Source organism: Taudactylus pleione, unplaced genomic scaffold (assembly GCF_031769625.1).
Source record: "Taudactylus pleione unplaced genomic scaffold, aTauple2 ptg000398l, whole genome shotgun sequence".
In the NCBI taxonomy this organism is placed as follows: domain Eukaryota; kingdom Metazoa; phylum Chordata; class Amphibia; order Anura; family Myobatrachidae; genus Taudactylus; species Taudactylus pleione.
Genome location: NW_028284800.1, coordinates 7,500,193 through 7,523,023, shown reverse-complemented (window position 1 = coordinate 7,523,023; position 22,831 = coordinate 7,500,193). Strand labels below are relative to the sequence as shown.

The 22,831-nt window shown below is 45.2% G+C and overlaps 1 protein-coding gene across 2 annotated transcripts in view; it reads left to right on the top strand.

Annotated features, from left to right (window-relative positions):
• PRKAG2 (protein kinase AMP-activated non-catalytic subunit gamma 2) overlaps nucleotides 1-22,831 on the top strand; it is a 457,564-nt gene that overhangs the window by 212,096 nt on the left and 222,637 nt on the right. The gene's annotated exons all lie outside the window — the stretch shown is intronic.

The window sequence follows — 22,831 nt, the reverse complement described above, 5'->3', positions numbered from 1 at the left end:
AATGCCAGGGAACACACTACAAACACAGAGCACCTAGGTGTAAATAATTAACAAGGTCAACACAATCTACTATGACTTTATTATCTGCAATTTCTAAGATTATATAAAGCAGTAAATAAACACTGAGATATGGACAAAGTAGCCTGTGAATGTTTGTAAAAAGAAATGGATGGGGAATCATATTTATCAAGTATATTTAGCTTCATGAATTGTGCAGATAGGTCAAAGGTAGGACAAATGTCTTATTTCTTATGTATTATTTTTAGTGTGCTTTTATGTTCTTGTGATACTGGGAGACTCATAATATCTTCAGAGCCTATGGCCAAGAAACTGTACAATTAATGGGCATGCCTGTGCGGGATAGCAGAATGCTATATTCACATTAATCAGCCTCACATCTAGTACTGTAAGTCCTATTTCTGATGTTTGCCATTGTGCTGACTCCTAATAGGAGCTCAACACTGGCCTATTATATACAGATGATCATTTCAAGCGATCGACCTTGCAGATTGCTATTTATGTAAATTGTTTCAATGAAATCTGATTTATTATGGAACAGTGAAAACTTACAAAAGACAATTGAAGAGTACAACATTGAAATCAGAGGTAGAGGATGCAGGGGCTCCGCGAGGGTAGGAGGAGTGGGTACTAATTACCCGGGCGCAGGCTTGATGGAGGGGCCCAGAAGGGCCCTGGGTCCGACACTTGGAGAAAGGATTTTGATCCGAAACGCATCAGTGTGTTCCCTATAGGTGACCCTCCACTACCCACGCTGGATTATTTTGCAGACTACACATTATACATTTTTGTCAGTGTGGATATAGGAGCATGTCCCTGTATGGAAAAGGGAACAAATGTAACTTTTTTATTGATATTTGTATGTTTTTATAAGTGATTTGTGGTGTATGTTACACCAAATAAATGTTATCTTTTATCCGTGGAATACCTATTCTCTTTCCTTTTTAACTGAGTAAGATATCAGTTAATTTAGAGTCATAACAGACATGGAAGTAAGATCCATCATCTTTGGATTACCAGAAGGAGACTATTGAGCCGGTTGAGATTTGATCACCACCACAAAAAGATACCATTATGTGAACGTCTAATACTTACCTTGCGTGAGTGTACTAGAGGGATCTCGTTGACTGTAAATCGGTATAAAGATCGGGAAGACTTACCATTCCATTGTCTTTATTCTCTTCCATGTACTGTGTAAACGGCGAGGAAGACACCGCTTAGTGTGGACAGAGGTTTTCTAATACCATTTGTACCACGTATAAGGGGATGTGCATAAGAGAAACAGCGCTAATTGTGGTCTTTCCATTTGTTTTATAAATATTGTATTTTGGGTTTAGTGTAAGCTCAAGGAAAGGACGGAGCTGCTGTAGTTTACGTGCAGGTTGTGAATTTTTTTATTGTTCCATTATTTGTAGCAATCACTAGATTGGCCGCATTGTAAATGTGGACGCATGGTTTATTTTGAGGTTTAGAGAGGGATCTAGTGGGTTTACATAAAAGCATATGTAGAGGGTCCTTAGGATGAGAAATACTGTACCTAGCACCCTAGACACCAAAGCACTCGTTACACTGCTTGATGCAGTCAAGAAGCCGACGGTCGAAATGCTGACCGCCGGCTTCCCGACTGTCAAATCCCGCAGGATACTAATTACAGGCGTCGAAATCCCGATGCCTGTCATTATACCTATGCCGGGAGCCCGACGCCCGGCATACCGAACGAAGTTAAGCCAGGCGCGGACAGCCGTGGGGGGGGGGTTAGGTTTCAGGGCTCCCGGGGGGACTTAGGGATTGGCACCCCCCTGGAGGGTTAGGCTAGGGCAAGGGGTGGATTAGGGTTAGGCACCCCCGGGGGGAGGTTAGGGTTAGGCACCCCCCCCCCGGGACACTTAGGTTTAGGCTGTGGGGACAGGGGGGTTAGGTTTAGGCACTTAGCTTAGGGTTAGGCACTAGTGGGGGGATTAGGGTTTGGCGCCCCTGAGGGAGGGTTGGGGGGAGGGGGTAGGGTTAGCATTACTTACCTAAATCCGCTGTCGGGATCTTCACCCCTGCGGGGCTTCCAGCGTCAGGATTTGAACCGCCATGCGGCCGGCGGTAGTATATACTGATACCCTTGCTACAACTCCCCCTTTATCTGCTATTATTAGTACATGTGGATAAGGACATAGGGTAGAGATAGGGCATCAGCTATTGGGCGATTTATGAAACATTAAATATAACAACTATCTATAGTTTTCAAGCCCCACCATGTTTTTAATTGATTGACTTTGTGATGTGTGATGTATGCAACCACATAACATTTACTAAATGCAAGATCATGTTGTAACATTTTACAAAATATAAATATTGTAATGTTTTCAGCAACAACAAAATAAAAAACACAAAAAAGTCTCCATGTTTAATCAACACAGATTATGTCATCAATCTATTTCTTCTATGAAAGAAGCAACACATGCTTTTGACTTGTAGGCATTTACACTAAAGACAAAGAAATGACGGGGCTATTCCCTTTCTGACAATGACATTGCAGTAATCAGCAGAAGGGAGGACAAGCCATTGTTCAGGTCATGTTTGTTTTCGCTCTCCTCTGGGTTCTGTGTACAGTTGGGCCATGTACGTAACTATTGTTTTATTTCCTAATCTGTTTAGATGAATGTGTTAGAACATGATGAATGGGGGCTATTTTAATCACATGTAGTGGAGATTGCACCAGAATAGCACATGCAAATCATTAGCATGGTTCTGCCATTATACACAAGTCTATAACATAATGGCAAATGGCAAACAAGTGTACTACCCTTTCAGTGACATCGGAGCTGATACAAAATTAATTGGGCGTATTTTGCTCACGAACTGCGTGCACAGAATAAATCTGTATTCGCCCATGTGCAGAGTTGTACACTTTGGTGGAGATGCATCAATCCTCTTAAAGAGTGGAGAAGTATACATGTGGATAAATTCCCATGGCAACCAATCAGCTGCTAGCTAGCGTTTATCAAATAAATTCTTTAGATAGAGCCTTGATACATCGCTCTCTTTGTGTTGCACCCATCCCCTCTGTGTACGCTTGGTTTGCTAATAGACATCATTCATCACCAGGGCGCACTTGCACTTATCCTATGCAAAAGATACGCCGACAAACAGGTGGATGTATGCGTACATCCAACTCTGTATAACTTGCTTTACCTTACATGGGAACATCACATTACAACCCAGTTATGCCTCTTCAGTCGCAATAATCACGTGTAGTGTGAAAAACGACAAGCCGGCATACGTATAACTATGCTTCCAGCCCAGTGTGACTACTATGGTAATTTATCTCTATCAGTAAATAGCTGGATGGTACTTTAGTATACTGCAGTCATTAAAACGGCATGTTCGCTTCTATGTATATTAGTAAAAATAAATGGTTTTAGTGTATAATGTTACTTGTATTTTATCTATAGTTGTATTAATATAAAAAGTACAAACAGTTTTAGGGATAAATTTACTAAGGAACGTGTCTAGCCCAGACTAGACAAGCTGGGATTAAATAATGGATTTACTGACGTATGTGTTGATAGTTTGAAAAAATATTGTCTGTTGCAGGGAAAAATCCAGGTCCCAGCAAGCCTGCCTTGGCATCCGGCATTTGGAGAACCACAAGTGCAAGAATGCCTAGACAGTAAGGGCCTGCTGGTACCTGTATCTCCACTGTAACGGAAAAAAATTAAAAAAGGACAAGACACACACACTCCGAATGTTAACCCTTTATTAACTACCCATGCACACTCACACTACATACTTACCTACTCCATAGCGATGCTCGGTCCCTTTCTCCAGGTAGACATACAGGGGGCTTGGCAAAAAAAAAAAACGCTCTCCCGGTCCCATGCACATGCAAACACTGTGTACATGTGTTCTTCCCTGCGAATGACACATGGTTTGCTGCACCTTAGCACTGATTGGTTAAGAGTTAGTCCTCTCTCAGCCAACCAGCGGGCGGTTTCTATGGCAGCGGCCACTGATTGGCTGAAAGAGGTCTGAATCTTAGCCAATCAGCACTAAGGTGCAGGAGCCATGTGGGAACTGTCATTCTTGGGGAAGCACTGTATGTACAGTACATATAATGCTTGTGTGTCCGTGGGACTGTGTATGATGCAATCTTCTATAGCCATCTATTTGCGTGTGAAATCATGTTTTGCATGTGAGTTTCATGCAGCTATGCCTTTAGTAAACCCCCGAATTGCAATTTTGGGCGAAACTCACATGAAAATGCAAACTCTCCCAAACACAATTCTTAGTGAATTTACCCCTTATAGAGCCTGATTCAGCAAGGATTGCAGATGCTTATATGCACCCAGTCGGCCGATTATTTTGCACTGCGCATGCATATGCATCGCAGTGCGTGTGCACGAACCAGACGCTGCCACTACGCAGACCCATGGCAGAGTGATTGACAAAAAGTGACGTTTGTGGGTGGTGACAGGGGTGGTGGTCTGGCGAATGAAGGCGTGCCAGTGAGTTTCAACAGCATTGCATGGGCGTGCATAAATTAGCTGCTGCGGTTGCATATGGAGCCTGAAGTCTCATAGCGTGCACAGAAGTAAGCAATTCCTGAGTGAGGTCTGACCTGCCTTAACTGTGCCTATGGGTCCGATGTTAACAATTGTTTCGCTATGTTGCCCAAGTATACGGATGTGAGTAAGGGGAAGTGGGCGTCCTTATGTCAGGCTGCGATCGCAATGCGAATGGAAACATTTACATATCACCGCTAATATTAGCAACTGCGTTGCGTGCGTATAAGCAGAATAGCGATCCTTGCTGAATCAGTCTCATAGTTTTTCTTGGTCCAATTTTGCAGGACTTCATCAGTATAACATAACCAGTCCTGTGGCACAGATTACTGGGTTTGCAAATCTATAGCACATATGGCCACACTGAGAATTTTAAACGAAGCAATGTATGCAAATTGAATGTAGGCGCTACATGTGTACATTACATGTGATGTACATATATTGTCATTTTAACTAGTCAAATCTAGACACAAATAATAATGTCATAAAGAAACCAGGGATGGAATAGCACTAATAAAATGCTAAGTATATTGATGTGGCAGAATAAATATAATTATCAAGACATGTAATTAACAATAGAAAACATTTAATACACCGGTAAAATGGAACAAGTTCACTACTGAAAAATACTTATAAAGAATATAAGAAATAGGTACTGATATTAAATATATCTCATTATAGAACAATTAGAATATAAAGATATATATCAGTCCAACTCCTTATATACAACTGAATAATACGTGTGAATGAATAAAAGTGTTGCACAATAAGAAATAGGAAATGAAGAGTCCCAGTTATTGTAAGTGGAGTCATTTACAGGATACAATTACCGGCAATGTTAATGAGAATCCACTTGGGGTCTTTTCTCCAATGATCACTATATAATGAAAAGAGCCGTTGTTGTGAGTGCGGCGGCTGGTGATGAAGCTGTAGGAAGGGACCCCTTCAAGTCAGCTTGTGAGGCCTTGGTAAAGTTATAGGGGATGTAGTTATGAGACCGGTGGCCGCGATCTCAATCCCCAGAAGGGACTTAAGATAGGCATCAAAATACAGAAGCCCATCTTAATCCCGGTGCAGGAACGCCAAAGGACGCCAACCCGAACAAGGTAAGTCCGGGGTGCCCTTAGCGTTAGCCGCGGGGGGGAAGGGGGCTTGGGTAAGGTTTTTTTGGTGGGGAGGTTAGGGTTATGCACCCCAGGGGGGAGGGTTAGGCACCCCTGGGGAAGATTAGGGTTAGGCACCCCCCGAGAGTTAGGTTTAGGATGCGGTAAGGGGGGGTTGGAGTTAGGCACCCCAGAGGGAGGTTGGGGTTAGGCACTAGGGGGCGAGATTAGGGTTAGGCACCATTAAGGGAGGGTTAGGGGGGGAGAGGGGTAGGGATAGGGTATTTACCTGCCCTTACAGGAGCTTCTCACTTCGGGCTACCGGCATCGGGATGTGAATCGACGACTATTGAGCCATCGGGACTTCATACCCATTCCAGTTATAGGTATGCTTACCATATTATCCCATTAACCTGTGTAATTTATAAGTATCCCGGCTTATAAGGATACTCATATGGTAAGCCTAGTTATAAGCCTCAGGCCAGCAAGTTAAGAACCGCTGCAAGCTGGGCAGGTCCTTACCTCCTAGTACAGCCGTGGATAACAGCAAGTGTGTTGGAGATCAATATGCAGCACTTCCGGCATGAGAAGCAATTTTACATATATCAAAACTCTGGAGCATGACGGAGTATGATAGGGGAGGGAGTATGACCGGAGGCTCTGACCCCCCTGCCTACCCTGACTGCACATCCCTGATATAGAGATATATATATATATATATACTTGTAGAGGGGCACTCATGGATCAGTGTTAGAATGCCCCTTGGCTAAGTATAAAAATCGGATGTCCATATCAACGGACTGTATTTCCCTGAGGAAGGAGACACCGAAACGGCTGTTGGGACAACTTTCTGGGTCTAGAGCATGGTTCACCTTGTAACTATAATGGACTATGTAAAGTATTGATCAATGTTCCGACCAGTGTGTTATGAGATGGTTTTTTTGACCCCATACTTTGGACTTTAAATACATTTTGTGGCAATTTAAATGGTGTGCCCGTTACATTCCTTAACTTGAGTACTCAAGAAACAGATGGCATTTTATATATATATATGTAATGTTAATTAAGCACTAATTTATGACATTGAATGTGCAACAAGGACTGAAAGAGTGTAGCTAATAGAGTTAAGTTAAAATACCAAAACAGCTGCACATTCCATAAGTAAGGGTGTGTGACCACTCACCATAGCAACAGACAGGAAGAGAACTATGTATATATATATATATATATAATTTTTTTTTTGCAAATAATGTCATGCAATCAACCTTTTCAGTAAAGGATTTTGGGGCATATTTATCACATTCCGCTTCTCAGATGCGGATTGGCTGTGATAAATTTACCCAATATCACAATGCGATGAATACATCCAGGGGCGCCGAGAGGGGGGGAGCAGGTACAGATTACCCGGGCTTCCTGAGTGGTCTGGCGGGGGTCCGACGCCGCCCCCCCTACCTCACAGCAGCCCAGCAAACAGCGTGTGCTCAGCTGCAGTGGGAGACTGCTCGTGGCTGCTGAGCAGCACCCAAAGCAGTCTCCTATGCCTGTGGGGGGGAGGGATCATACTGATCACACCCACCATGACTTTGCACCGGGCTGAGGGGGCTCGGAGCACCCCCCTCGCCAGCGCGCCGCTTCTCCAGCGCGCCGTGGCGCTGACATTTATTTTTTTCATCCGAAGGGGGTGTGGCCACGCCTCCCGTGATTAGGACATGCCCCCTGTTACCCGGGCCCGCCGCGGCTCTTGACGGGCCTGAATACATCACAAGGGTGTATCAAAAATCGCATGCAGGGACAGAGCTTGCGATAAAGCTCTGTCCCTGCGAATCCACTTCACATACTTTTCAATGTATTTTTCGCAAAAATACAGTATGTGTCCATGCACGTATCGCCGGCTGCCGCATATGAAGGTATTCCCCCCACTATTTTTTCACAATATATATTTAGTAAATCTGGCACGATCACATTTCCAATTACAAGTATGGGAAATGCGATTTGTTTACTAAAAATATGTGAATTGAAGGGATTGGGGTGGTTTTTCACGAAAACTACTCCAATTGCCATTTAACAAATGTCTTTGATACAAAAATAATGGTGTTTTCACATAATTTTATAAATATGCCCCTTAATATTAATGACATGCTAATATATATATATATATATATAGGGGTCTATTCATTATGCTAATTATCGGGGTGTGAACGACTCATTGGTCCGGCATGGAGACAGCTGATCCGAAAATCATGGAACTTTTCACTGCTCCTTTCGGAGCAGTGCATCTTTTTCACTACACAAGTGCACATGCGTGACCTACAGGTCACACATGCACACAAGAGCCCCAACGTCCAGCAGAAGGAGCCGGACAGAGGTGGAGGGATCCGAAAGGGCGAGCAGGAGCAAATGCCATCTAAATATGGCGAATGCTCCTGCTGTCAAGCTCCAAAAAATATTACATTGATCAAAGTCAATTAAAAGTGATCTTTAGCAAATATACCCACTAGTTTTTATAAGGGGTCCTAATTAGTCAGGTTGCTATAGAACTCTTTACCAATGAAAAGAGTTCTATAGTTTGCCTTCTCTTACTCATGATTTCTTTATTAACAAATTATGGCTGTGAGGTCATTGAGCGTAGGCACAATGGTGTGAGGTGGTGGGCAGAAATATGATCAAATATGATCAAAGGCAAAAAAAAACACTTGATCCTGCTCATAACATTTATAGAGGGATAGCTGACAGCTTATGTCTAACATACATTACACTTGCTAGGATAAGTTTGACGTTACAGCCCCCTTTTGAAATTTCAGCACTAGGGCTGTAACTAGCTATGGGCGACTAGTGCCACCTGCGGACGTTCCAAATGGCAGACTGCAGTGCAGCCATAACATGCCCCCCACCCCGAGCATCCTAACGATGCTCCGGGCAGCGCTGTTGGTTGCTGACAGCCCCGCCCACTGTGGCATGATGTAATGCGCTGAGGGGGCGTGGCAGGCATCGGGCGCCGTAACTTTGAGCTGCGGCGCTGGTTAGCAGTTCTATCTATATGAATAATGTAGAAATGTATTAAGTCCTGGATTATTCTGAAATGTACATCACACTTAGCTCCTCTCCCCGAAGAGCAGGCCACACTCCTACATCCCGCCAAATCATCTTACTAAGCGGGTGAAGCCATGATCACATGTATTGTGTCCTCATGGCCAAGCACCTACTGTGTGAAGCCAATTTTGCTGTGTGTGTGTGTGTGTGGGGGGGCATTATAATCAAATCACGTTACCACCCTCCCGTTAGTCAACTGGTATTGTAAAGAAAGGTGCATAAACTGGGCATGGTCTTTAAGCACCTGTAGTTGTTCTGTCATTGTTTGGTCCCACACCGTGACCTGGGCCGCCATCAGGGGGAAAACTGCCGGGTCCATAGTCCTGGGCCCAGAGAGAGCAGGGGCCCGTGTGGCAACAGATGTGCACCGGCAGCCAGCAAAAAAACAGCGCCGCCGCCGGCACTTCAGATTTGGTGCTGGTCACAGCTTGCGGAACGGCAGCCGATCAGGCGCGGCCGATACCATTTTTTAAATGCCTCCAGTGTTGTTTCTAGCTGACTGTCGGTGCATATCTGCACCAATGCCACCCGGGCTCCCGCTCTCTCTGGACCAGCTGAAGGTAGCCTGGAAGCACATAGGTCCTAGTACAGCTAGCCTTTCACTGTCCCCTTCACCATTCACTGCGTTCCCCACCTCCACGTCCAACCAGCCTTCCCTGCCCTGTGCCTCTCCCTTACTCCAGCCTTCCCTGTCCTATGCCTCTTCCCTACTCCAGCCAGCCTTCCCTCTGCACGCCCCCTACTCCAGCCTTAGCTGCCCTGTGCCCGCCCCCATTAAGGTTCAGCCTACCCTGCCCTGTGCCTCTCCCCATCTCCAGTCTCGCCTGCCCTGTGCCTCTCCCCTCCTCCAGCTTTCCCTTCCCTGTGCCTCCTCCCTACTCCAGCCTTTGCTGCCCTGTGCCTTCCCCCCGCACCCCCCATTAAGGTTCAGCCGTCCCTGCCCTGTACTCCCTGCCTATTTTATCAGTACCGGGCTCCACAGTTTTTGGTGGCAGCCCTGACCGTGACACTCTGTTCTAGCATGCAGATTGGGGTCATGTGAGGCAGCGGTTGTTGGTCAGATATTTTTTCATTATTAACTTGTGGATAAGCTATGTATGCCCCCAGGGTAATGTCACACAACCAATTAAAATGTTGGCTTTAAATACGACACTTCTACAGTACTGAGATAGAAATGAATGGAAACTTGCAATACTTAAACACTTCAATCACCTGTCCTTGGTCTAGGTTCATTCCTGTGTCAATGATGAAACAAGTAAGCGCTGTGTTTTATTACTGGTGTAAAGGGCACATTTTCACTGGTAAATCCTTCATAGCATGCAACAGTATTTGCTAAGCAACAGCTTTGATGCTGCTCTAATTTATGTCTAAAGTGATGTTAAAAATATACTATAAACAGTGAGTTGTGATGTCATCGATAATAATTAGTAAGTTCTGATGTCACCAGCGCCGTAACTGTGTGTCCCGTCGCCCTGTGCCGGCCACTCTCCTTGAGCACATGACGTCATGCAGAGGCGACAAGGCCACCATAGCTGTGAATGACGGTAATCCTCAGGATGCAGCGGTGTGCACGACTGATTGCGGAACTGCTGCAGAGATTTATTTAGGGAATAGCACAGACAAATTCAGGGTGGCCTGGCCCAGGCACTCCGCCTTCAGCTGACACTGTACAGAGTGATTTGATCCTTAGTCAGGATTACTATTATTCCACCAATTACAGCTGTCCCTGGAGGCTGTAAGAATAACACTATATAGATATGATTTCGTTACAGCCCTTACTTTTACAGGACAGATAGTTGCCAAGAAGTGTTATGTACTTTTTAGGAGAATTACTTTTAAGGTATGGATTCCAAAGTTTAGTACTCGTGTTAGGCGCAATATTTCACACAGAGCCATAACTAGACTTTTTGGTACCCTGTGCCGAGAGAGCATTGGTGACCCCCTACATCTTTTTTTTAAATAGGGACATAACATAGTGCACCTGAAAAAGGGCCATGGCCTCATGGGGAAGGGCCAGGGAAGAGATAGGGGAGGCCAGGAGATGCTGGGCATAAAATAAGAGGAAGGTACAAGTGAGAATGATAATAAACAGGAAAATTGACAGGCCCATACAGCACCCCCTGACCTGCGGTGCCCTGTGCCATGGCACTGGTCGCACTACTCTAGTTATGGCCGTGATTTCACTACAAGTTGTATCCCCCAAAAACCCTGTGTTTCTGTAAATATAGTTCCTATCCCCCTTCTCGGTAGTCATGTATCACTGAGCTGGGTGTCCATATCTGGAGAACTGTCATTGTGAGAGGCACCATACAGAGAAAGGCAAATGGGAACATTTTCACTTGACAAAATTGAAAAAAAAAAAAAAATTTTATTAAATGAGATAGGAGCTTTCCTGTAGTCAAACTTTCCAACATTTTATTTTTTGTCTTCGGGAGACCCCAGAATGGGTGAGAGTGGCAGGTATGAAGGACATGGCCTGTCAAATCATAACAATAAAGACCCCACCCACTCTGCTCAGTACCAATGAGTGGCTCCGATTTACCACAAATTGCATTATCAATCCCGAAGACCTCCTACTTTACTGGGAAAGTGGGTGGGATTCCAGAGCTGGTCTGCTCTCCTGGGAATCTGGGATACCAGGAGACCTTCGTGGATTTTGGTAGCCTCCCAGACATTTGTTTCAATTCCTTGATTGTTCCATACACTGCACAAGAAACTACCCCGTAGCTTGGATCCAGGGATCAGATTGTAGCCTACTGGGGAAATCTTGGTCAGTCAGCCAGCTCTCGGGTGTAGAAGACAACTGTACATTAAATGTATGGCACATAGCAGCCGTATAAGAAATACTATACACAGGGAGCACACTAAGTATATAATAACACTCCTGTGCAGGAGTAGTAGTTGGCATTATGAAGTTAGAAAGGCTATGCCTATAAGCTCTGTATGAGAACATAATAAATGACTATATTTTTATTCAGTGGACTATTTTCATTTTATGTGTTAAACAGGAACATTACATGTATGTCAGGGTTGTATGAACTCTATGGGTGTTTGTAAGCCGCTACAGCCTGGCGTGATGCAGCACCCGCAGTCATAATAAAGCCCGGCGGATGCCTTCTAAATTTTCACCTTAAGCCCTCCGGGAGTCAGCGGCTTCGTAAATAAAGCCCTATAAGTCTTTCTGATAGAATATATTACTTTTGTTTATTTATTTTTTTTAACTACCAGCCATTTTGAACTTGCAGAAGACTATCTGTTACAATTAATTCTATAAATTGTGCCAGCCATCTTCAAATATTAGAAGTGGATTTTAAACCATACTATTTCTAAAAAAGTGACTTCCATTGTATGCAGGACACTGTGTCATCCTGAAATAGTAGCAATCTCCCTGACTATCTGAAGAGTCCAGCAATGTCCCTGATTGCACCTAACCCCATTATGTAGCTGGTACTATATATCCTTGGAAAAAATGCCATTTCCCTGCATTAGTTACAGTATAAGGCACAATTATGTATCAATGTGTTTTCATCAACAAGAAGATCTTAATGAACAACAATTGCTGTTTTGGGGCTCGTTCACATTTGGATGTAAATCAATGTTATGACACGCCTCTCAGATGTATCAGTACACGCCCACTTTACCGCCACGCTCATAGGTGATGCTTCCACTATCTCCCTGAAATGCTTTTTCAAAAGTAGACAAGTATGCTCTGTGTGCAGGAGCAGAATGTATAATGTTATGTTTTGGCAACTTCAAGAAGGTTCTTCGTATGCTTTCAGCCTTGAAGCCTCTTTGTGGTTAAATACATTTTTAATGATTTTCATGCTGTAAGAAGCTGATAGAAGCTGTGCGGTTATTTGTGTACAGCTCTCACAGATTGCCAACTTTCCAGGATTATTGCATTTAATAAACCTCCAGATTCATCATCGAGGACACGACCAAGATTCAGTTCACTGGCATGTGTGCAATTTCATAATTGTAATACAGCTCTGAGGATCAATCCATGACATATCATTTAAAAGGTATTACAGCGGCGCTGACTCGTCTGCCGCAGGCATCTGCCAAGTTTTTAACATCTCTGTAAAGTGTTCTCACCACAAGGACTATGCTGTGATATACAAACAGCTCATTGGATATAAAAGTAAATATCACTGAGACATCCACATGTTCTTCTGCAATTTGGTAACCATCGCTAGGCTTTGCCGGACTGGCCTGGTCACATAGCTGGGAGAACATCAGCCTTGGGTCCCACTGTCATAATGTGAGTCAACTTCATTCCGGTACACGCCTTGGGGTGAATTCCCTATGGTAACTGGCATGGGTAAATGTAGGATTTTTAGGGGAAGCACTGTGCAGAGGGTGAATAGATGTTGTATGCATGTGCACAGCATCTATTTACAGTGTGGATAGGAGAGCATTGGGGGACAGGCCATGATCTCCTTGAATTCTGAGCACGCATAGGCAGCCACAAAATGAGGACTGCTAATTTATTTGGACAACACAGAGCCTATGTAGAAATAACCTTGTGTTTATAGCAGATAAATCCTAGGTTGCAGCGTTAAGATTGGAATGTTTAATCTTCTTAACCATTTTCATGATTTACTAGATCTGTCCCAATATTTTGCAAACTCTTTGCAACTTTGCTTTATACCACAAGAGGGCAGTGTAGCTATTGTAATTTTCTGAGAATCCTTTCTGTAGGTCAAAGTATGAAAGTGTTTTGTCGGATTTAAAAGTGAAGTGGAAAAATACCACTCAGAAGGTTAGATTCTTAGCTCTTGTATGGTGGAACAATATTTTAACAAATCTGTAGACAGGAAGGGTCTCAGCAGTGAAAATAAGACAGCATAAATCTAAAAAAAACATGCAGTGCAAGAATTTATTTAGTTTCACTGGACATTATTACACTATGTTATAAAATATATGTGCTCTTCTGTAAGTGGTCATAATTGACAACATATTAAAATAATAAGAACAGGTTATTGCAGACCCGATGCGTGGCATACATAACAGTCTAGATGGATCTGGGAACAGAGTAATCCTTGTTATGCCGCATAATTTTTGAGGAAAAAATGACAGCAGACATCGCAAACAATTTTTCATTACCGCATCTAAGTGCACCCTCAATACCCGCAGTTATCAATTGTAAAAAATTGGTTGCAATATTTTTACCACAGAAACCTGCGGGGTCGAAAAACAATTTGACAATCAGCCTGTACCCCCCAATATATAGATTTTTTTTAAATTCACACATGATGTGACTATGGCCCTGATTCAGACCCGCTCGCTGCTGGAGACAGCGCGCAGGGTCTGATGGGCGTGTTTTTTTTCCCCTGGCCGCTCGCTAAGCTGTGGGAGACCTCACAGGAGGCTGTCGTGATTATCGCGACCATCTGCCTTGCGACGAGACCCTGTGGTAGGATCTCGGCTACCGCAAGGCCAAGTGGACTTTCTGCTCTAATAGAGCAGGAAGTCCACTACTGACATCAGTGATGTCAGTAGGGCCTCCCACAAACGCCAGGCGTTCCTAAGGGAATGCCTGCGTTTGTGCAGCTACACCGCCCCCACCTACAAAACGGGGCGAATGGTCACTCACCATCGACAGCCGCCCTGTCTTTTAGCGAGCCCCACAGTGACTGAAGTTCAGTTGCTCGGCAGGGCTCGCGCATGCACACGCCGGACGCGGCGCATGCGCAGGGGGGAATCATCGAGCCGCTCGCGAGCGCTATGAGCTCGTGAGCGGCTCTAAATCAGGCCCTATGTCCCTTACCATTAATCAACATGTTGATTACTGAAATGTCCCAGAGTTGCATCCCTACAAAGATAATTGGATCACATGGAGTTACCAATATGAAATTTTGACTAGGGTGATCTCACATGGATAGAAATTTATACCCCTAGTGCGACCCCCCGTTTCCACTCCCTTTTCCCTCTTCAATTTTGAATGTGTCCCTTACCATGTCCGAGCAGCAGCTGCAGAGTCCTCCCCCGGCCGGCAGGTAATGTAATGTGGGTGTGGATTAACAGTAAAAAGGTCGACAGTGTCTAGATAGACACCAGATATTAGACAGTCAATAGGTCGACTGGGACAAAAGGTCGACACACGAAGATCGACATGTAAGAAGGTCAACAGGTACAAATGGTCAACAGGGTGAAAATGTCGACATGAAAATGGTCGACACAAAAAAATTTGTCGACACATGATTTATTTTATTTTTTTAAGCCTGTAACACGGGGTATAGAAATAAGGACTCCAGACAGGCAGGTACTCAGTGAAACAGTGTAATGTCAGCACACACTGCACCTTAGCATACATGAGCATAGGCCTGGATACACACAGGCATTTAACAGAAAATAAGCAAATAAACATAAAAGTAAATGTCCCACCACTCCTTGTGCTTATGTCTGTAGACATTCCAGGTCCCGGGACCGTATTGCTAACCAGCACCCCTGGCCTATCGCCTGGCCAGTTTGTCTGGCATCAGGAGCAAGGAACATCAGGTGTGTGGGAGTTTTAAACCCTTCCTGTGCTCCAGTGATTATTCCAGCTGGGTCTGTGTAAATGTGAAAACCTGTAATTCCACACCTTCACTGCTAATGCAGAATGCACAGGTTTCACTGCAGCCTCCCTTGGAGGGAGCTGATTCCACCAGAATGTGGGCAATTCAGGTGAAAGACAACCCCTCTCACCACAAGCCCAAATCTTCACACTAACCCTCCCTCCTGGTGCCTAACCGTCGGGGTAAGTGTCTAACCCTAACCGTTGGGATAAGTGCCTAACCCTTTGGTAAGTGCCTAACCCTAAACCTAACCCTTAAAATAAAAAAATCATGTGTCAACCATTTTACGCTGATCATTTTCATGTCGACCTTTTGACCATGACGACCATTTGTACCCGTCAACCTTCTTACATGTTGACCTTTAGTGTGTCGACCTTTTGTACCTGTCGACCTATTGACTGTCTAACATCTGTTGTCTATCTAGACATTGTCGACCTTTTTACTGTCTTATCTATAGTCCAGAACCCATGTAATGTTACAGCTCAGAGCAGCACAGCTCTCTACCTGTGTTCCTGTCATCGGTAAGGAAGAGCACACAGCAGGTTGGGTACAGGATCCTGGCGGTCAGGATGCTGACAGAGTTAGGTAAGTAATCCTAACCCTTACCCTCTCCCTAATCCACCTTTCCTGCAGCCTAACCCTAACCCCCCCCACAGCCTAACCCTCCCACCCGCAGCCTAACCCTAACCCTCCTCTCCCGCAGCCTAACCCTCCTCTCCCGCAGCCTAACCCTAACCCTCCTCTCCCACAGCCTAACCCTAACCCTCCCCTACCGCAGCCTAACCCTCCTCTCCCGCAGCCTAACCCTCCTCTCCCGCAGCCTCACCGTCCCCTACCGCAGCCTAACCCTAACCCTCCTCTCCCGCAGCCTAACCCTAACCCTCCCCTACCGCAGCCTAACCGTAACCCTCCTCTCCCGCAGCCTAACCCTAACCCTCCCCTACCGCAGCCTAACCCTAAGCCTCCTCTCCCGCAGCCTAACCCTAACCCTCCCCTACCGCAGCCTAACCCTAACCCTCCCCTACCGCAGCCTAACCCTAAGCCTCCTCTCCCGCAGCCTAACCCTCACCGTCGGGATGCCAGTGGTCGGGATTCTGGAGCCAGGCTTCCAACTGCTGTCGGGATTCTGGTGCTGGGACTCTGACCGCCGGCATCTTGACCATAGGAATGCTGATTATATCCCCACACTACATCCCCACACAGTTCCCGCACATGTAATGCATCTGTTGTAGCCCACACCCTGCACACATTAAGTTATTTTGTGCAATATCCTCAGATACCCGCTAATGGTGCAGCTGTTGCAGACTCCCAGTGGCGGTTGAGGGGTGTAGGCTGCAGCCATTACCAAAACTGCCAGGAGAAGCGGGGGGGTGAGGGGGGTTTTGTTTAAAAATAAAATGAAGTCTGCTCCAAATGCTTCTCCCTGGGAAAGATTATTAAACTCCCCGGGAAGGATAAGCTGGGTCTCTGTGTGATTGACAGGTGTGCCGGATTGCCCCGCCCCCAGACACATGTGTCAGCTAGCTCCCATTGGCTAGTTTTGGCCCAACTTGGCACTGGCACTAGTGGTTACTAAGATTATGCCTGTAATGTCCTTTTTCTCCATACCGCACCTGAAACAGGCTGCCAGAAGGTAATGTCATCGTGGACTAATTAAGATAAATTGATACTTCCAATTGCTTATTTAGTCATTAGTGGGGTTGTCCAAGGGGTTCTGAAGCAAGCCCCAACAATGTTTCCTTCAAAAAACTATTTTAGGAAAAACTGGACTTGCTCTGAAGCTGCGAGAAAAAAACATAAATTTCTATAGAAATTACCGAACCTGATTTAGAATATAGTGTAAAAATGTCATCTAACATGCAGGAAAATGGACAATTTGTTATGCCCTTCACTGGTCATTACTGGAAAACAGGGACATTAGTTTGACAAGAATAGACATATCTTGAAAACCTTAGCCTGTCCCTGGAAATGAGTGAAAAACTATGAAATGATGGCTTAGGACCTGTTTATAAGCACAACATCAGGGTATAGTCAGGTCATCAGATCAGTATTCAATGGTAACATTGTAACATACACCTTCTGCCACCTGTCTCCCACCCTGTTCCCATATGTCCCTTCCTTATTCCCCATCACTCTTTCCCTTCTCATATCCTATTTGTTTCCCTCAATACCCCCATCTCCCTCTCTCTACCCCCCTTTTTCCCTGTCTTTCTAACCTTCTTCCCCATCTCTCTCTCTCTACCCCCTCTTTCCCTGTCTCTCTAACCTTCTTCCTCCATCTCTCTCTCTCTACCCCCCTCTTTCCCTGTCTCTCTAACCTTCTTCCCCCATCTCTCTCTCTTTACCTCCCCTCTTTCCCTGTCTTTCTAACTTTCTTCCCCCATCTCTCTCTCTCTCTACCCCCCTCTTTTCCTGCCTCTCTAACCTTCTTCCCCCATCTCTCTCTACCCTCATATCCCTGTCTCTCTAACCTTCTTCCCCACCTCTCTACTCAAGTCTCTTTGTCTCTCTTCCCACTCCTTCACCTTCTTCTCTGTTTGCCTCATCTTTCCCATCTGTCTCTCTCTTTCTGGGGTCTATTTACTAAGCAGTGTTAGGAGACAGAGTGAAAAGTGATAAGGTGCCAGCCAATCACCTCCCAACTGTCAATTTTCAAACCCAGCCTGTGAGATGGCAGTTAGGAGCGGATTGGCTGGCACCTTATCACTTTTCACTCAGTGCTTAGGAAATAGACCCCCCTGTCTCCTTCCCCTCTTATTTTATCTTCTCTCTGTTTTAGTCTCTTTCTTCTTTCTTCTGGTTATGTTCTTTTTTGCTTTTACTTTCTTCCCTTCCCTTCCTTCCACTGTATTTCTTGAAGAATAGAGAATTTTGCCTAGTTTTGAACTTTGTCAGAGCCACACACTGTCACACAAACCTTAAAAATGGGGACACTCATAAATTACACAGGTTTGGGAGCGGGCTACAGTAGAAATTGTCAGTCTTCCAAAAACCTGTGAGAAAGTTACAAAAGTATTCTTTTCACCTCCCAATCTGAGCAAACTTGATGACTCGTGCAAGTTCATATTAAATCCAGACAGGGACGGCGCTACCATTAGGCAGCTATAAGCAGCTGCCTAAGAGTGCCGGCCACCAGGGGATGCCCACAAGTCCCCTCAGCAAACAAAAAAAGGTTATTTTAAACTATTCACAGCGGCCGCCAGTCTTCAGCCACAGCCACCGCTATGCCCTACCCAGGCGTGGATTGGGACATCGGGACAGTCCCAGGCATCCCTCTGCCAGGCCGCTGGGAGCTGCTGCCAGCTCAGGTTAATTTCTTTGTGCCAGCTGCCGCACTTCCTGGGTTTGCGTTCCACAGTGGAACTCTGTCACCGACCTGCAGGACGAGAACCGGCGGTTGCGGGAGAAGGTGGAGAGGCTGAACCACCAGGTGGATGCGCTGAGTCAGGCGGCAGGGCTGAGTGCAGGGGAGGAGTAGGCCAGGAGGTACTCCAGCCATGCTCTGCTCTCCGTGTCCGGGAAACGTCACACACTATTCATTATATCTGTCTACATTATCACTCACACACTATGCTGTCTGTATATATATATATATATATATATATATATATATATAATGTCATATGTCACACTGGATGTTTAGCTACAGTACTAAACCACCCCAATAAGAGGCTGCTAGACACTACTGGGAGATAGTTACATTATTGCCTATTACTGGAAAGCAGAGCTGACAGCTGTGGTTCATTTCCATGCACAGTCCCGTTGCTCCCAGCTTTCAGCAATTTGTCCCTGGAAAGCTTTTCCATGGCCAAATTTCTGGAAATGTCCCAGTTTTTCAGCATTGACCAACAGTATATGCCAGTTCCTCTTATTTTGCATATTAAGTTCCATTCTCAGTATCTATTCTGATTTTCTTGATTTACTAGATTAAACTGAATAATGTGGAGTATTTAAAGTGTAAAATAAGGAACCCATATAAGCAAATTCAATAAACATGTTGTGGTGGGAGTTGTAGTGCTTCAAGAGTAACGTAGACAGTACTCAGGATAGTGTGTTTCTGGAAGCTGTTTGAGATGTTGGCACCTGTGGCAAAACAATATGTTCACATTATAAAGAGGCATGTTATGGTGAAACTTTGGAGCTCCTGTAATTTTACGTATCAATGGAAAAACAAACACTGGGACAGCGGGAAAGTTCACGCTGGGCCAGTCCCAGGCACCCCTCTGCCAGGCCAGCTAATAGCGGCTGCCAGCCCAGGTCAATTTCTTTGTGCAGGCTGCCGCCCTTCCTAGATTTGCGTTCCACTGTGGAACGCAAACAGGAAGCTGTCATCTGCTCCAGCTAGCATGCACTTCAGGGTGCCGTTAGCCAACAGCATCGGTCGCGGAGTCTATGTAGCTTGTGCTCCAGCCAGGGAAACACTGCAGAGGCAGAGTGTTACTGTGTGTACAAGACCACCCCTTAGCAGTGTGGACAGCGGGCAATGCTGACGCCGGTCAGGACTCAGGAGTGGGTCGCGATCTTGGATTTAGATGGGGGGCAGGGCGTCTCCTCATTTCCCCTTCCCAGCGGTCCAGCGCGGTCTGACCAGTGACCACAGTGAACATACAGTACTCCTTGACCCTGTGGCAACTGCACTGTAACAGCATGACCTGGAGCTCTACTTTGTAAGATAAGAAGCCGAGGTGTCCTACAGTATGTGCTAGACTAGATCACTGACTGTCATATATAGATAGACTGATTTTATATATATATATATATATATATATATATATATACCATCCACTGCTCCGGCACTCCTCCATACAGTGTCAGTGGGCTGCACGCCCAAAACTTGCTCCGGTGCCCTCCCAGGAGGACAGCACCCCAAATCAATATGTTAACCGTAACAGGCGGCACTCTGAGGCTGTTGTAAACAAAACCCTCTCCAGAGGGAATTTATTCAATAGTCAACGTTTCGGGGTGATATACCCCTTCCTCAGGGCAGCATGTGTATATATATATATATATATATATATATATATATATCACATGCTTTCACACTTTCACTAGAGGGGCTTGGTAGTGGTGGGAGGCAGTATGATGAAGAGTTGCCTAGGGTGCCGAGATTCCTTGCACTGGCCCTGAATCCAGAGCCTCTGTGTTTGCATGCAAGGGCGTAACAAGAACTTTGTAGGCCACATAGCAAGATCTTAAAAGGGCCCCCCCAGAGGTAAAAAAGCACATACATTTGCCCCCACACAGAGCCCATTCAGGTTATGCCACACAGAGCTAGTACCCCTTATACACATTATGCCATGAAGTAGTATTGCCCCTTATACATTATGCCACAGTAATACACCTTACACTACACAGTACTGCCCCTTACACATTATACCACACAGTAATGCCCTTTACAGATTATGACACATAGTAGTAGTGCCCCATATAACTCATTATTCCTCACAATAGTAGTGTCCCTTACACATAATGCCCCCCAGCAGCAACTCACCTCCTCGTGTCCCTCCAGCAGCCTCTCACCTCTCCCTGTGTGCCATCAGCAGCCAGCAGGTGTGGATTTGGGGCCGGGCCACCAGCTAATTTCAGCTGGTGCACCTGCCTCACCTGACCGCACATCACTAACTGCCACCAATATTACAGGGAAGAAAGAAAACTTTCTAGAACTATATTTAAAGTGGAACCCCCTGTTTTAAAGTAAGCTCTGTCTGTACAGAAATAAATAATATATGATAAACTCAAATATTAAAGTCCTATATAATAAAGAGTTCAGGAAATATTGAACAGATCTAAATACAACTAGATATTTTGATTTTTTTTGTTTTACTTTTGCAAATGTTTGATTATGCATTTGAACCTAAACCCATAATTTAATAGTCCATAGGTTTTGTGGATGATCATTTGCAAAATAATGGTTAATTTGCCTTAGAGCTGTTCAGTTAGTCTCCACTAGAGTGTGCACTACCTTTATAGTTTTATTGATTTTCCAGGAAAGCTATTCAAAGTACAGTAAAGCTGGGTACAGCTTAAACAATATATTGGACAATTTGGCAATTTCCGACAAATCGGAATGACAAATTGTCCACATTATGTACGCACTATTGAGAGCTCCCATGCGTTGTTTGTTGCATTTTCAGATCAGCCTGCAGTGCAGGCCAATCTGAAGATTTGAGGAACACCACCATGCTTGTGGACGCAGCAATGGAAAGACATATCAGGCAGTCATACACCAGATTGTACAGCGTGTACAGACGCATCTACTTTCTATAGGTACACACATCGTCTAGTGTGTACCCGGCTTAAGTATACTGCATACTGAATGAAAACACATATCTGTACCGAAAACCATGATATAATTTTCTTTTCTTTAACGCCTTTTCATGTTTAATGCTGAATTGTTTAATCTCTCCGTTTGTGCACAAAAGGCAAATCAACAAGGTAAATTGTCCTTTCAGTCTCTGCTCACTGTGTATTTAGGGCCTGATTCAGAGGTGCTCGCTGTTTGCGAGCGCTCGCTCTGAATCAGGGCGGGGATTTATTTATTTTTTCTCCTGCCCGCTCGTTAAGCTGTGGGTGCCTACCCAAAGCTTGTGCGAGCAGGCTGGAGATGGTCGCGATTATCGCGACCTTCGGCATTGCGAGGAGACCCTAAGGTAGGGTCTCAGCACTCGCAATGCCGTGGCCGTCGGCAGCAGCTGCAGCTAGAGGGTGCTCTACATACAGGTTATTCCATCCCCTGTAAGCCGGCGTCCTGTGACTCACTAGGGTGACGCAGCACTGCGATGGGGCAGGGGGATGCGGGGGTTTTAATTAACTTTCCGGGGCATCGGGAGATTCTACTTTGACCCGGGAGTCTCCTGCCAGATGCGGGAGGGTGGGCAAATATGCTGTTAGTCATGCATGTTCTCAGACATCTACATGCATTCTTGTGTACTCTCCTGCAATGTCCTGAGAGAGTAGGCCAAAGAAGTGGGCATCCGCGGGCTTGATGATGTGATTTGTGGTGAAATGCGTAATCATAGCCCTGCCCCAGTTGCTGTACAGCTCCTCCCACCTCTCGCATTGATATTGCTTTCAGAGGCATTTATTCCTCTGTACGCAGGTCTTCCATCTGTTGTGTGAACATGAATTTACTGTACTCTGCCTACGTTAGACCACCTAATCCCTCCCCTGTCACAGGTGTGTGCATATTCCTGCAGATTTGCAAATGCGTGCAGCATGTTTTCTGCACCTGCGCAGGACAAATTTGCATATTTTAGACTACGCAAACTGTCAATAATGCAACTGTCAATACACCCAGTGGCTACTACACCTGAAGATGGTCACAGAGCTGTGTCACAGTACCTGAGCTGCATGGCAGCTGAGAAAATGCCATGTGTAAGAATGTGACAGCACAATGACCAGGGCTGGCACTACCATTAGGCAGCAGCCTAAGGGCACAGGCCACTGGAGGGCGCGGCTGAGTCCACCAAACAAATAAAAATGAAGGAACTTGGTGGCAGCTATGGGT